This window comes from Manis javanica, chromosome 2, assembly GCF_040802235.1.
Source record: "Manis javanica isolate MJ-LG chromosome 2, MJ_LKY, whole genome shotgun sequence".
NCBI classification, from domain to species: Eukaryota; Metazoa; Chordata; class Mammalia; order Pholidota; family Manidae; genus Manis; species Manis javanica.
The window spans coordinates 175,990,430-176,007,800 of record NC_133157.1 but is presented as its reverse complement, the minus strand read 5'-3'; positions in this window follow the sequence as shown (position 1 = coordinate 176,007,800).

The window sequence follows — 17,371 nt, the reverse complement described above, 5'->3', positions numbered from 1 at the left end:
GCACACACCTGATCATCTACATTTGCTCTCTTACAACACTAAACTATGTTTTCTACCTTTATCTTGCATCTACCTACCACTTCAGCATTTTATTATAAATAATAATAATAAAGGGAGAAATGTGGGATCCACATATAAATCAAGTATAAAAATCAAACAAATATTCATATTTGACCTGATTGTTTATAGTTCATAATGCGTGATCAAGACCAAAAGTTTCTGTGATGACTGCCCTTGCACTGTTCACCATGTAAGAACTTATTCACTATGTAAGAATTTGTTCACCATGTAAGAACTTGTTCGTTATGCTTCAGAAGATTAGAGACTGATGAGAATCAGGCTTGGGGTGGATTGATGATTGTGCATTGAGCATTGACTCCCCTATACAGAATTTTATTGTTGTTAACAACCATTTGATCAATAAATATGAGAGATGCCCTCTCAAAAAAAAAAATCTCTTTTCTTGATGAAAGGCATTAAAGAATCTAGAAAATTCAGACAAAAAGATCATAATCACCCATAATTCAACTATCCAGAGACAGCTATTGTTAGTATTTTAATATTAATCCTTTTTTTGATTTTTATTTTAATCTAAAACTTTGTATGTATAAAATAAAGGGGAAATAATAATGTACAAATAATGTCTGTAGAATACCTATTTGTGAAAATGTTAGAAAAAGACAGGCAAAGTCTCCTCAGTTCATGGTTGTGTTTGTTTTTCATTTTGTTTTTGTTTTTTGATAGAACACTTCCTGATTTTTAATTTAGAAATCTTATAGAAAAAATATATATTTCAGTTCAATACTCCATAGTCAATGTTTCAAATTTACCTCCACTAAACTTAATACAATTATTTTAACAAAACAATGCTTGGGAAAGTCTCACATTATATTACAGGCACAACTCATAGGTTAAAAATCAAACATACATGTTTTGGGAAGCTCACAAGTGTCAACAAAGATCATTTGCTTCCCTGAAGTTGGTTCCTGAAGATGCCTTATTCATCCATACAAGGCAAAAGTTGATTAATAATTCTGTTAATTAATGATTAGGAAGCAATGTTTTAAGCAATTTATATAATTATTTGAGAGTTTGCTACATATGTAAGCATTTTACTGTGTTACATATATGGTGTAAGCAAATTGGGGTCTGCGGGGTTGACATGACACATTATAACTTATGCATTACAATGATGAAAAATAGACACCTGCCTAGCCTTTTCCTGCAGATTTTCAGGACTATATTATCAATGTTAATAATACATTACAGGCATTAATATTAATTATACAGGCATGTGAGGTACATGCATATGTAACTGTGTGTGCATAAATGATTTCTGGAAGCATATATAAGAAAGTGCTATTATTGGTTGCTCTGTGGCAGGGGATAGGAATGCAGATTTTAAACTCTGCTTTTGTTAGATATAAAAAATGGAATTATAAGAAAATAAAATACAAGTGAAAAACGTACTCATATACCTTTGAACATGATTAGTTTTATCTCTTTATAGAAAAATCAAACATGATTTAACCTTAGTGATCCAAGGTCTCTAAGGACATTAACTGCACAGTGATTTACTAAGGGACTGTGGAGTATGAGGAGATGGTCACATCTACAGTGGACTCAGGCTGGTGGTCTTGGAATTCTGATCAGGTGTCCAGTGGTGGCTTTAAGGAGCCATTGGGTGAGAGCTGGCTGTGCCAATGCACTGGGATGTCCGAATAAGGAGGCCTTTGGGAGGAGAGAGAGAGAGGAGAGAAGAGAAAGAGGATGGAGGGAGGAAAAGCGAGAGAGAGAAAGGGAGGGAAAGAGAGGAAGAGGGATAAGGGAAAGTAGAAGTAAGAAGAGGAAGAAGAGGAAAGACAAAGAAAAGAAGGAGGAGAAGCAAAGGGAGGGGAGAAAAGAAGATTGCTCTGAGAGCTCCCACATTTCTGCTTCTTTTTGCTGACTGTTTATCTGATTCCCAGTCCATTGCTAACTGTGACTTTGTTCCCTCCTCTGATCAGCTCAAGGCATTTCTTAATGACCTCCCAGATGCACCGATGGTACTTGGGCTGCTAAAAGAAATCCTGCCTCTAGAAGCAAAGATTAAACTTCCTTCCCGTTCAAGGATTTTTGGAACCACCCTGTGTAAACCTAGTCCTAGATTTGTTTAGCTCCAGCTCAGTGCAGGGACAGGATATTACTTTGTTAGGTCAGGATGGGAACTCCTAGAGTCTCTATAGTAGATTTTTGGAGGCATGTGTTCTAATTACTCTGACATATGTCACAGAACCAAAGCCAGGCTTCTTTCCCCATGTGCATTAATCTCAAGATACAGGATTTTCCCATGTGGCAAAAGAGTAATGAATGAGATGATTCCTGGCTGCCTTTCAGCCTTTTCATCCTTCTGTCAGCCACTCATCCTCCAAACTTTTCCACCAATGCCTCTTTGAAATTTTTACTTTTGCTTTTAACTACTCTCCTTAGCTTTAGAAACCAGGCATCTACTCCGTGCACATGCCATATATACTGGCTTATTATGGAAGTCTAGTTATGACTGAAATAAACTACCCTATTGGGGGGCTCATGGGGGGATGACCTAGTTTCACACTGGAAATTTAGTTACCTGATGCACATGGTATCTGTCACAGTCACAAGAGGTTCTGATTAAGGTTTGTCAAGGCTCAGTGTCACTTCTCCTTGAGACCCATGAGGGCTGATTACTTTAATATGATTCATTTCAAACTAAACCACCAACAGCTCTTTGAATGACAGAAAGCTATCAGAAGTCCTCTAACAGCCACCTTGACACTGACCTAGAACCTTTATCTGACTTTCCTAGGAACATTGTTCCTTCTCCACGTTAGAATTTTCAAGCTATCCAATACAGGCTGTACCAAATTAGTGAGCCCCTAAATCCTTAGTTTACATCAGCTGGACTCTCTGTTTTTACTGTAGAGAAGATCCATTATTGTCATCATGTCAAAAAAGTGCCAGGTTCATGTATTACAGGTATGCAATGACACCTCTCTCATCACACACAGGCATCCTAATACAGCCCGAGTTCCTGGAACATATCTTTCCCAGGTCTGCCTTGTTATCTTCCCCTTCACACCTCTGTTGGCTTCCTCATTTCTGCCCAACATCAGGTGCATGTCTCACGACGCGGCAAATGGAATTTTTTCAACTTTAGCAATATGCAAAGCTCTGTGCTTGCAGAACTTATGCCTCAATTACTGTGAGGTGAATCAGTTGATGGTGTGCCATAGCAGGAGCCCAAACAAACTGCAATAAATGTCCAGAGGAAAAGAGCTCTGGCTCAAAGTGGAAGAAGGCTTCTTGGAGGAAGTGGCATCTGAACTAAGATTTGAAGGCTGGTTAGGGTTTTGAAGCACAGCTAGAAGGGGACAAGCTGGCACTCTGAGGTAGAAAAAATATGCAAGTAAATGCAAGAAGATCTGAAATTATGTTATTCAGAAAACAGCAGTTCAGTTTTGACTGAAAAAAGGAGTACATGAAAAATAGTATATGTAAGTTAAGGCTGAAAAGACACTTCGGGGTCAAAATGTGACATGCTTTGATTTCCTGAATTAAGGAACTGAATTAATATGTAATAAAAGGGAAATGTCAGGATTGGAGCTTTAGAGATTAATTTGATAGTTGAATACAGAATTGATCTATCAAAGAAGAATGGAAAAATAGGAAAAAGGACATTGCAGTAGTAATAAAACTGTTAAAAGCAGGAATGTAAAGTAAGTGACTGTAATATTAAAGGAGTGTAAAATAAGTTATGTGAGGGATACTGTGAAAAAATAGTATCCATGTACGGCACTAGACCTGTATTGCTAGACCTGATAGATGACTTAGAAAGAAAAGCAATGGTATCTTAACTCTTGTTTTGTATCCTATGCAGCGTCTATCAGTTTGCTTTGCACATAGTAGGTGGTCTCTAAGTATGGATTCAAGTGGCTTTAAATGATAGGCCAAGAGCACACTGAAGAACGTGCCGGGCTTTAGTGCCTGTACTTTTTAATATCTGATTTCACTATTTAGGATGTTTCCGGTAGACTTAACATTGTTGCAGCCAATTGAAAATGTTGGCTTTATAATGATTGGAAATCGAACTGAACTTCAATACTATTGATATGTTATTATTGTGATTCTTTAATAATTTATTCTAAATTTTAGAGTATGCCATCATTCATCTTACTCTTTCCTTTTCATTTACAAATTAACGTTTATTTATAACAAATTCATAAACTGTAAGAGCATATTGAACAAGACAAGCAAGTCTCAATGCCCCTGGAAACTTGGCAGGTAACATCATGTGTCAAGTTGGATGCCGAAAGAGGGCACACACCTTTTAAAAGGGGTAGCATTTCCCAGCTCCAGCCTATTGCTGCTAAGAGAATATACAGGCTCTGGGTTTTCAAATCTCATTTTTTTTAAGAGAGCAGGAAATCCAGGTTTTCTTAGGAATTCTTTTGATTGTTAGAACATTGATTCTCTCTCTCCCTCATTCTCTGTGTGTGTGTGTGTACAAAATATATCTTCTGGTTGAATCTAGCTGATAGGTCACCAGTTTGCAGGTTCTGATAGGAAGTTAAAAAACGATAGTCCTTCTGCTGCCCCTCTAACTTCATTTCCTAAAGATGTGCATGGCTGACAATTTGACATATGTTTCTAGAAACAGGTTAGGTCTACTAGTCAATAAATTGCTTTTTAGATATTAACAAGCGGTTGAGGACATGTTATATGCTGGTATATGTAGGTGTTCTTCTCCATTCCTTCCTTCTTTTCCCTCTTATTCAGGCTCAGAGTTTTTCACTGTTAGGACTATGTAAGTTCAACCACTGTGGAAAGCAATATGGAGGTTCCTCAAAAAACTAAAAATAGAAATACCATTTGACTTGGGAATTCCACTCCTAGGAATTTACCCAAAGAAAACATTTTCAAAAAGACTTATGCACCCCTATGTTTATCGCAGCACTATTTACAATAGCCAAGATATGGAAGCAACCTAAGTGTCCATCAGTAGATGAATGGATAAAGATGTGTATATATATATATATATATACACACACACAATGGAATATTATTCAGCCACAAGAAAAAAACAAATCCTACCATTTGCAACAACATAGATGGAGCTGGAGGATATTATGCTCAGTGAAATAAGTCAGGCACAGAAAGACAAATACCAAATGATTTCCCTCATTTGTGAAGTATAACAAGGAAGCAAAACTGAAGGAACAAAATAGAAGCAGACTCACAGACTCCAAGAAGGGACTAGAGGTTACCAAAGGGGAGGGGTGGGTAAGGGCGTGTGGGGAGGGAGGGAGAAGGGGATTGAGGGGTATAGTGATGAGTGCATATGGTGTGTGGGGGTCACGGGGAAGACAGTGTAGCTCAGAGAAGACAAATAGGGTCTCTGTGGCATCTTACTACACTGATGGACAGTGACTACAATGGGGTATGGAGGGGACTCGATAATAAGGGTGAATGTAATAACCACATTGTTTTTCTTGTGAAACCTTCATAAGAGTGTATATCAATGATACCTTAAAAAATACCTATTCATCTCTCAAGGGAAATTTATTTTATTTTCCTTTTCATTACAATTGCCAATAAATGGACACCCTCACAGGTGTATATTTTTTTCTCCTGTGCTAACATGGATTCTGTGATGTTGCCAGGTGGGTAAAAGGCATGTACATTTGAAATTTTAATAGATACTTCCAATCAGCACTCCAAAAAAGAAAATAAGAGTGTTAGAGAGTGGAAGTTTTCTCATCTCTTGCAAATACCAGATATAATCTTAAACATTTTTCTCTGTTTGATTAGAAATGTATTTTGTTATTCTTAATTGGTGAGATTGAGTATCTTTCCCTATGTTATTTGGCCAGTTTGTAATCGTCAATAAATTGCTTGCTAATAGCTTTTGCTCCTTTGCCTAAAGAGATTGTTTGTCTTGGCTATTATTTGTAGGAGCTTAATATTTTCTCCCACCCTGTTTGTTTTGGCTGTAGTTCATGTACTTAACCTTTGGGCTATCTTTCACTGTATGGAAATGTTTATTTTTTATGTAATCAAATCAGCAAATCACCAAATATTTCCTATGGGGCTCTGAGTTCTATGTCAATCCTGGAAAGGCTTTTTTCAAGATTTTAAAAGTATTCACCCACATTTTTTCTGATACAGCTTTACATGCATCAGTATATGTTATATATACACATATGTTATATACTATTACACTGAATTTAGATACTTAATCTATGTGAGATATATTTTTCTAAATGATTGGGATAGGGATCTACCTGTTTTCCCTCCAATGGTCCAGTTATGTGAACAATATTATATTTATTTGAACAACTAGATCACTGTTTTGAAGTATTACCTTTGTTATACATGATGTTCTAGTCAATCTGAGCTTATTATTGGCCTGTCTATTCTGTGCTATTGATATATTTATCCTCGTACCAGTACCAGAGTTTTAAATGTCTATAGTCTTACACTACATTTTTATATCCAGTAAGAATTGCCTTTTAAGATTATTACTATTCTTTCAAAAATTTTCTTTAGTATGTTGGAGTATTTACCCTCTAGCTAAACTTTTAAATCAGTTGACATCATTTGACAAAGTGAGTTTTCTGACTCAGAATATATTGTTACTATTAATATAAGATTTATACAATGTTATTTGAAAAAAAGTTTTAGAGTTGATTCCTAGATAGTTTATAATCAGGGTTGCAGGTGAGTGAATTCTTTTTTTTATAACTCATTATTTGAATAAAGCTATCATTTAGGAAAGCCATTATTAATTATAGTGTCTTTTGCAGAAATATCTTATCTAACACAATTATTTTAAGCAGACACTTTCAGTTCCTCGTGATGTAGGATGTTATGGAGAAAATGATCAGAGTTGAGCTGCCATAGAAGGTATGGTGAGGTTGTGGCAGCCTGTGTGTCTCTCTGACAGTTTGCTCAGAGTAGGCTATGGTTTTATGTTACCTATTAATGCTCATAAAAGGGAAAAGAGGTGGGTTCCTAATACCCTGGGAAATCTCAGGACTAGACAGTGTTAATAACATGCAAATTAATAACTAATTGAAAACAAATTAGGATGTTGGCATGCATTCTGAAAAGGACAGCAGCACTCAATTTAAACTTCTGAAAAAACTGTTATGAATGATTATATTAAGAGACATTTGTTTGAAATGTTTGTGTTCATTTGGCACTGTATTGCAGTGGAATTTAAAAAAATTAATTGACCACCAATTTGAATCAATATACATGTGTTTTATATATAGCAGTGGGATTACACTGAAAGGTGGAAAACATCAAGCTCTTTTATAAGTGAATTCTAAAAAATATTTCTTATAGCACTAGTAACTATTAAAATTTTATAAAGCTTTTTAGTACATTGCTCTCTTACATATTTGAGGTCATTTAATCCTCATTAAAATCCTATGAAATGGAAAATGAGGCTCCAGTATTATCCTTACTTTCCCAATTTAGAAACTGAGAGTTAATGAGGTTAAATGAGATGTCCATTTATATAACTCTTAAGTGGTAAGGTCAGGGTTTAGATGCAGGTGCCCTGAGGCTTATGCAGTGTGCATTTGCAATCCACACTGCTGCCTCCCAAAAGATCTAGCGTATTGTAAAATGAGATATGAAATAGCCTGTCTTGTCTTTGATCCTTGATTGCATGGTTTTGCACATCTATCTGACATTAACATTGTACAGGTGCACCAAAATGCTTCACCATGCAAGTCTGAATGTTGTCTTTCTGAATGGCCATTGAAAGATTTCATTAAACCCCTACAATGTCTTTGGTTTATTTTTGATATCTGCTGACTTTATGCCAAGCAATTGTGTCCCATATTATAATCAATTGCAACACAATTTCAAAAGAAAATTTTCAGTTTTTACAATCCTAAATTCAATAAGTCTTCTACTCTGCCGTTGGTATGACTATTTGATATTCATAAGGATTTGACACTTTTTTGTGTGTTTTAAAATCTAGAATATTTTTAAAAGCTTTTAGCTTTCTATAACAGTCATTTTTTTAAGTTGTGAGGATGTAAAACTACTTGAATATCATTTTTCCAACCCCAAATACCTTCTTCCCTGGTGGAAAGGAGCTAGGATAAAGAAAGATGGAATAATAATAAAGGAGGATGAAACATTAATAAAGGAGGTTGGAATATCAATGGATTAAGTATATCTAAAATAGTTGGTATTTTTTTTTTCAAGGAAAAGGCACTCCAATGGAAGTTGTATTGACAGCTGAGGAACATACTTTGAATAAATTGGGTCAGGGGAATCAATCTTTTCTTCCAAATTCTTAAAATTAAAACCTTCTGACAAGAACAGTACAGTCTTTCCCTGCATGCATTTATTTACTTGGTTAATTATGCACTGAACTTTTGAAAAATTTTTGAGATCTTGTTATGACCCTTATTTCTAAAACCCTATTTTCCTCCCTTCTTTTCCGGTCTTATCCTGGTCAGCCCTTGTCATAACACCTTTTTCCCCAAATCCTTCATCAGATCTGTAGAACTAATACATTTATTCAAAAGTCATCTCTGTACAGTGAATTGCTAGATAATAGGTATGAAAAAAAGGTGTTTCAAATATTTCAAAATGAGGAATAATATAGATGATAAAGGTAGACCTCATTAAGGATTAACTTTAGGAGGTTCCTGTCCAGACTTCTCTCAAGCTTCAGTAATTTGAACTTTGCATAAAGAGAACTTACGACCTAAAACTTGGTAATCAAAGTGAAGTAAAAAAAAATCTTTGTTGCCAAGTTCTCAGAAAGTTCTACTTAAAAAAGGAGAAGTCAAAATACCATTTACTATGTTCATCTTTTTTTTCAGACCGTATGTCAGGGTTCAACAAACTGTTGATCCAAATTATAGCTGTATTTAAAACCTCTATCTAGACCAGTGACTGCAATACAGACAGGGAAGGAATGTCATATTAAAATGTTTTCTTTTGAATAAAAGAACCCTACGCATAGAGCCTCCTAACCCAAGTCATCTTTGTTTCATGCTTACATCTAATTTCCTTATAAAAACAGAGATATATTATCAGGGAATTACATCTCTAGCACCTAGGGAAAATGCTGTCTTAATGTAATAAACTTCATAAGTAGGAATACATGAAACATTATAAATCCTCCCATTCTAATTCTAGCATCTGCGTAATTCTCTCACTTATGTCTATGAGTTGTTTACTCTTTACTTGGTTAAGGAATAAGATATTACCATAATGAGTCAGAATGGCATATTCCCTTGTTGCCAAGAGAATTCTCTAAAGGCTTGGTTTCTTAGCATTACATTTTTTTGCCCAGTAATTAATGTTAACAATAATGCTTCAGGTTGCTTAAGTGTGAGTGATATTAGAAACATACCATAAAAAAAGAAATGTAGACACATACCATAAAAGGTCTTAATTAAACATTAATTTCTATATGAACACATACCCCCTATATTTCTGAGGAAATAAAATATGGCAAGCAGACTCTGTATCTGTTAGCACTGAAATGTTTTTCTTTATTTTAAAAAAGAGGAGACTGCTCAAAATAATATTCCTGAAATACATTGGCATTTATTACATAGCATGAACTCTGCCAGAAGTCTAACAGGATAGAAAACAAGTATTTATACCTATTTTTCAGTTAAGAAAACTGACATGGTGCAAGGTCATAAACCTAGTAAATTCTTGGACAGAATTCAGTCCAAATCTATTTAAATTCAGAGCCTAAAGGATTAGCTAGACATATAGCTACAAAGGAGTAGAAACATGGTTTCCCCTGAACACAGTCTTCAAAAGATATATCTCTTTAATTAGACAAGTGCTGATATGATGACTGTTATGACTATGATAGTGGCATTGGTGTGAAAATACTGTTAGAATCTGGCAATAACTCTGTTTTTTATTGCTATACTACAGTGCTTCCCAGAACACTGAGTACTTCATCATGAGGATTTTTTCTGTTTTATCCATCTACCCATTACCTGGTAACTTATTTACTACCTGGCTATTCATTATTTACTATCTAGTACCTGTTTTCTAGTTAGAAGTGTCCCAGAAGCCAGACATCACACTTTTTTAACTTCTTAATTTGGAGAGGAAATATGTGGTCTTCCTAGAATCCCTGCAGGGACTGGGTATTTTTCTTCCCCCATGAAAATAATCCTGTCTTCATATGAAGATAAAGTCAGGAGGTCATGAAATGGAGTTACTTTCCCTGTCAGTGGTGGCAACTCTACCTCGATGCAGTCCTACTCTTTCACTCACCCTAGTGACATATATTTTTAGGACATCTGGTGAGATTCAGTGGGTTAGAGATGCTTGCAAATGATCTTGGGGGTATTGAGCTACAGCTTGAATGGAAAGAAAATGGATATATCTCCACAATCATCACTATTAGAAAATGACAGTGTCTCTCTATACATAGAATCTCATTCATTAGATTTTTAACAGCGAAGTCTTTCTGCACACAGATGGTAGAGAGCTTGGTCAGGAATTAAATATGATCCAAGACTTGGCAAAAGCTTGCTTAAGATATTGGCCACAGCTATAGTCTATTTAACAAAGTGCCTGAGGTCTGACTCTATATTGAGACAGCTCATTTGCAACTAAAATATTTATCCTATATCATCTTGGCCTATTATGGATTGAATTGTGTCTCCCACAAATTCATATGTTGAAATTCTAGTAACCTTAGAATATGAACTTACTTGGAAATAGAGTCACTGCAGATATAATCAGTTAAAATGAAGTCATATTGCAGTAAGGTGGGCTCCTAATCCACTATGACAGGTGTCCTAACAAAAAGGGGAAATCAGTTATGAAGTCAGAGATGGAAGTGATGCATCTACAAACCAAGAAATACCAGATGGCCAGCAAACCACCAGAAGCTAGGAGAGAAGCACAGAGCAGACAATCCCTCACAGCCTTCAGAAGGAACCAATGCGGCTAACACCTTGATCTTAGACTTCTGACAATGAATTTCTGTTTAAGTAACTAGTTTGTGGCACTTTGTTACGGTAGTCCTAGCAAACAGAAGGATTTTCACTGATTTAGGATTAAATATAATTCTGCTTTCAGACTGTTGATGTGAAAAATATTCTGGTTAAATAATCCTTTATATTTTGTAAGAGTATTGTTAAAGATACCAACACACTATGATAAAGACCACTATAATAACTATAATAAATTCCTATTTGAGTTGATTTGTAAGAAAAGTTTTTTCTTAGTATGCTAATATATATGCTTTCCTTTTTAAAGTATATCTTAATGTGCTTCTTATTCACTCCAGCCCCCAGAAAGCTTACAACCAAGTGCCTTGCCCAAAAGCCAATATCAAGTACAAAGCTGAGCTTACATACCAGAAAACATCTCTATTTGCTTCCATTAGATGTTTTCTCTTGTTGTATCCTTACTTGCCTCATCTTGATTTAACTCATAAGTAGTTTCAAATCCTTTCAAAAATGAAAGAAAAAGCAATTTCAACTTTTAAATGAAGAAATACTAGTATACACTCCCTATAAATTACTCAAGTGATATTTGCAGAGAAATTAGAATCATTAGCTGGAGAACTGTGTTTTGACAGCTTTGGGTGCTGAACATTTATTAATTCAGAAGAAATAAATGCGTGAGGGAATCATGCATTTGGGTTCCAGGGAAGCTCTTGTACAACCACCACTAAAGAGCATCAAAGACCCAAAGTTTTTCCCCATATGGTATTTGGTCAGTTCACCAGTAAGATCACTATTTATAATTGGTTCATGATGTCTATACAAGTTTCACCTTTTTTGTATAAATATTGAAATGAGTATAGACAGTGCAAGATTGAGGTCTCTAGGAAGAAAGAAACAAGCAGTCAGAAGAGGAGGGCTAATAGTAGAAAAGCCTAAGAGGGAAGCTCAATGGTGAGTGTGGCCACAGGGCTGCAAGCAAGCAGGAGTCTTGATGTGAAAATGAAGCACCAATCAATGAGTCAATACCGAATATCAATGAGGTGTTCAGTCCAGTGATACAAACTGCAGCTTGCACCCAAGAACCAAGGCCCATTAAGCCAGAGACACAAGAAGTCCAGAAATAGGGAACTTTGATAGTGATGTCACAGAATGTGTCTGCAAGGATAGCATAGGATTCAAGAATTCCCCCAAACCTTAGGAACTCTCCAGATGACCACTGTACCATATGCAGCAGTGTTCAGGGCACATTAACTGGCACACCCAGCGGTGGCAATGGAGGTGGAGGTTTGTAGTCACTGCCTGAAGCTGGATGTCCATAAACCGTGTCATGCTCCATATCATACCCCCTCTCCTTCAGCTGCCAGGGAGCCAGCACGCAGGGTCTCATCAACAGCCATGAGTTCCAGGCACTCAAACAATATGTGATCTCCTCTAACACTCAAAATAACCACATGAAATAGACTTTACTTTATTTTGCTTCAAGGTAAGGAAACTGAGTTTGAGAAAAGTTAAATACTTTGTTCTAGGTAACTACTTGGGGAATTGGCAGAGCTGGAATTCAAACTTAGGTTGTTCAGAGTTCAAAGTGTTCCAGTCAGCCTTGTCAGTGATGAATCATTGCTATTCATAATGCTAACTCAATCACTGTCACTGTCCAACTCAGAAATCTCTGGACTCACTGCTGCCTAATGCATTTTTCTTCTTTAGGAGAGTACTTACGGCTTTCCACACAATCTCCTGACCCCCTTCCCAGCCATCCTGTCACTTCATTAATGTCACTTATTCTTTCTCTCCATAGTGCTATTGACTGCAGTTTAGCTCTTGGGTTCAAGGGCTTTCAGGAGAGGGCAGATATTATGTCCACTTGAAATCAGCTCTAAGTGTGCCTTCTGATTTCTACTCAGCCTCTCAGGGTGATTGGTTTTTTTTCCCCCCAGTATGACCCAGTTTTTTGCCCATTTGCAAAGTTGAGGATCTGGAGTCACAGCTATTTAGGTCTGAATTTATTTTACGCAGGAACTTCAAGAGCTTTAGATTCACACAATGGATGTTAGGTCTTAGCATCCATGGGGCACATGAAGCTAGCCACTACACTGCTACTTCTTTTACCTTTCAATATAGAATAAAAGTCAAGCAACTCTATTGTCCCTCATTGTGGTAGCCTGAATAATTGCCAATTATGTCCCTGTCCCAATTCTCTGAACTATGAATATTACCTGACATGACAAAAAGAACTTTGTGAGTGTGATAAAATCAGCACTTTGAGATAGGGAGAATATTCTAGATTATCTGGGTGGCCCTAAATGTAATTACAAGTGTTTTCATAAGAGGAGGCAGAGGGATATCCAACTGCTGAGGAAAGGTGAAGTAATGGAAGCAGAGATTTAAAACTACTATGCTGCAGACTTTGAAGATGGAGTAAGGGGCCATGAGCTAAGGAATGCAGCTGTACAAGCTAGAAAAGGCAAGGAAAGGGATTCTCCCTGAGGGCCTCTAAGAAGGACATCAGCTCTGCCAACACTTTGATTTTTAGCCCAGTGAAACCAATTTCAGACTTCTGACGTCCATAATTGTAAGATAATAAATGTGTGCTGTTTAAAGCACAAGTCTGTGTTAATTTGTTATAGCAGCCATAGGGAACGAATGCATTCATATTTTGAATTTTAAATAGAATGGATCCCAAATATTTGAAATGTTACCATCTTTTTGATCAAGAAACTTTCACAAACTATAACTTTTTTGGAGCATTCCACTCAGTTTTACTAAAGCTCCAGTAATGAAACTTAAAAAAAAATGCAACCCTTCTTTTCAGGAAATGTGTTATTGTGGGCTATAAACTTTGCCTTTTGATATTCTTTGTTCCTTTGGCATAGTGTAACTTGATGTCCAGTGTTTGCAGGAAATAGTAGGAGGAGTTTTTGAGTGTCCTTGATTATATCCTCTAAGTGACCTTTTAGTGCTGAGGATGTCTGCAGAATGCAAATTTATGTATTTTGTAGATTCATCTTCTCTTTTGTACACCAGGTCTATCCTAGCTTCTTATTTCTCGTATCTGGGTGAAATTGTAGGCCTGGAAAAATGCCAAATAGCCCTACACAAAAGTGAAACAGATGAAAGGCTATCAAAGAATGCCAAATAAATATGCATACTGATTATAGTCATTTTTGTGTTTACCATGTAAAACAATTAGAATATTATTGCTCTTTCCCCTGCACCTGCCTGTGGCTTATGGGAATTTATATTCAAAACCTCTTACTCCAATTAGACTTCACAGAAGACAGCTACTTTCCTTTTCAAATTTCACTCTCAAGAGAGGGTAACTGATGACAGTGGATTAGCATGGTGAATATTAGAGAGAGGTTCTTAGGCTCCTGCCCCAGTTTTGCTGTTGCTCAGATTTCTGAATCCTACTTAGAGTTTGGCCAAAGCACCTCAAAGCTACTTCCCACTTAGCTGTGGTGATTTCAGGGCCCCCATGGCACTGGTTCATCTTGGTATGCCTTGTAACTCACTGAGGAATATACTCAGGACACGTAAAGATGCTCTCTGGCTTTATTGGAAGTGACTTAGAACTAGATGACACTTTTTTTTTTGTGGCAAGTGTTCCTGGGTTAAAAACACTACTCCAGCACTCTTTCCATTTGGTCCAGGAACTGCTTCTTGCAATTCAGAAAATAGTAATTGAAAATCCTTTAAAATCTTTCCTTAATAATGACTAGGTGAAGATTTGCTGTTATGTAAAACTTCCTAATAGGAACATTAGAGTCAAATGGAATTTTGGTCACATATGAAATGATCAGTTAAAGATGGCTTCTTTATAGTTCTTATACACTAGGATGTTGTTTTTATTGTGCAAATTTAAAAAGTTAGGACAGGGAGCCAAGATGGCGGTATGAGTAGGGCAGCAGAAATCTCCTCCCAAAACCATATATATTTTTGAAAATACAACAAATACCACTATTCCTAGAAGAGAGACCAGAAGATACAGTACAACAGCCAGGCTACATCTACATCTGTGAGAACTGAGCACCTCACAAAGTGGGTAAGATACAAGCCATGACCCAGTGGGACCTGAGCATGCCCCCCACTCCAGCTCACCAGCAGGAGGAAAGGAGTTGGAGTGGAGAGTGAGAGAAAGCCCAGGACTGCTACATACCCAACCCTAGTCATCCACACCAGGAGCGCAGACACACATTGCATGGTGTGCTGGACATTAGGGAAATGGAACAGTAAAATCTGCAAGTGGGTCCCCACAGCTGGCGCCCTTGAGACAAAAGAAAAGCGAGTGCTTTTTGAAAGTCTTAAAGGGATAGGGACCTCATAGCTGGACAGAAGTGTCCTGGCACACTCAGCCCAGCAGCTGGGAATTCCAGGGAACTCCAGGCGCCCCCAGCCCTCTGGGAGGCAGTACAGCTCTGAAGCCTCTCATGGTGATAAACAGCCTCCCATCCATTCCCAATCCCACGCAGACCCACCATAGCAGGGGAGGGACCTGAGAGTGGCCACGCCCACAGCAGCTGATGAGAGCCTTCTCTGCAGCCGCCTGGGCCAGACTCAGAGGCCCCACCCATGAGTGGGAGCCCAGCAGAGACAGAGGAAGCCATGAGGGGGCACAAAAGGTTGCTGTTTTCACAGGAGAGCACACCAGGCACTCCTGCCTCTCTCCATGGGGCTCTGGAATGCCCCATCCATGGCAGCTCAGGCAATAAAACCGGAAGCTGCTCCCCATGTGTGGGTCACCTGAACAGGCAACAGAGAAGGGCAAGGCACAGGAAGGGACATTGTTCTCCCAGCTAACACATGTGCCAACTGCCTTTGACTACCTCTATTGCCATGAAATGGCAGAATAATGTGATCCAGTCCATAATTACCCAGACAACCTCTGAGAGGGAGCCTGGGGAGATAGATTTAACCAATCTTCCTGAAAAAGAATTCAAAATAAAGTTTATAACCATGCTGATGGACCTGCAGAGAAATATGCAAGAGCTAAAGGATCAAGTTAGGAGGGAGAATACAGAAGTAAAACAATCTCTGGAAGGACTTAAGAGTAGACTGGATGAGGTGCAAGAGACTATTAATGGAATAGAAATCAGAGAACAGGAACACAGAGAAGCTGAGACAGAGAGAGATGAAAGGATCTCCAGGAATGAAAGAATATTAAAAGAGAACTGTGTGACCAATTCAAAAGGAACAATATTTGCAGTATAGGAGTACCAGAAGAAGAAGAGAGAGAAAAAGAGAAAGAAAGTGTCTTTGAAGAAATAATTGCTGAAAACGTCCCCAAACTGGGGGAGGAAATAGTCTCTCAGACTATGGAAGCCCACAGAACTCCCAACACAAAGGGACCAAAGGAAGACAACACCAAGACACATAATAATTAAAATGGTAAAGATCAAGGACAAGGACACAATATTAAAGGCAGCCGGAGAGAGAAAAAGGTCACCTACAAAGGAAAACGCATCAGGTTATCATCAGACTTCTCAAAAGAACCTTACAGGCCAGAAGAGAATGGCATGATATATTTAATGCAATGAAACAGAAGGGCTTAGAACCAGGAATACTGTATCCTAGCACTATTATCATTTAAATATGAAGGAGGGATCAAACAATTCCCAGACAAACACAAGTTGAGGAAATTTGCCTCCCACAAACCAACTCTACAGGATATTTTAAAGGGACTACTCTAGATGGAAGCACTCCTAAGGCTAAATAGACTTCACCAGAGAAAATAAAATCACACCAAAGAAAGAAGACCAACCAAATACTAACTAACGGCAAAAAACAAAATCAACTACCCACAAAAGCAGTCAAAGGAAACACAAAAGAGTACAGAATAAAACACCTAACATATAAAGAATGGAGGAGGAGGAATAAGAAGGGAGAGAAATAAAGAATCATCACACTGTTTATAATTACTTAATAAGCGAGTTAAGTTAGACAGATAGTAAAGAAGCTACCCTTAAACCTTTGGTAACCACGAATCTAAACACTGCAATGACAATAAGTACGTATCTTTCAATAATCACCCTAAATGTAAATGGACTGAATTCCATTTACCAATCAAAAGACACAGAGTAATAGAATGGATAAAAACACAAGACCCATCTATATGCTGCTTACCAGGGACTCACCTCAAACCCAAAGACATGCACAGACTAAAAGTCAAGGGATGGATAAATATATTTCATGCAAACAGTAGGGAGTAAAAAGCAGGTGTTGCAATACTAGTATCAGACAAAAATAGACTTCAAAACAAAGAAATTAACAAGAGATGAAGAAGGACATTACAGCAGGATACACATTCTTCTCAAGTGCATATGGAACATTTTCCAGAATAGACCACATACTAGACCACAAAAAAGCCAAAGTAAATTCAAAAAAACGGAAATTCT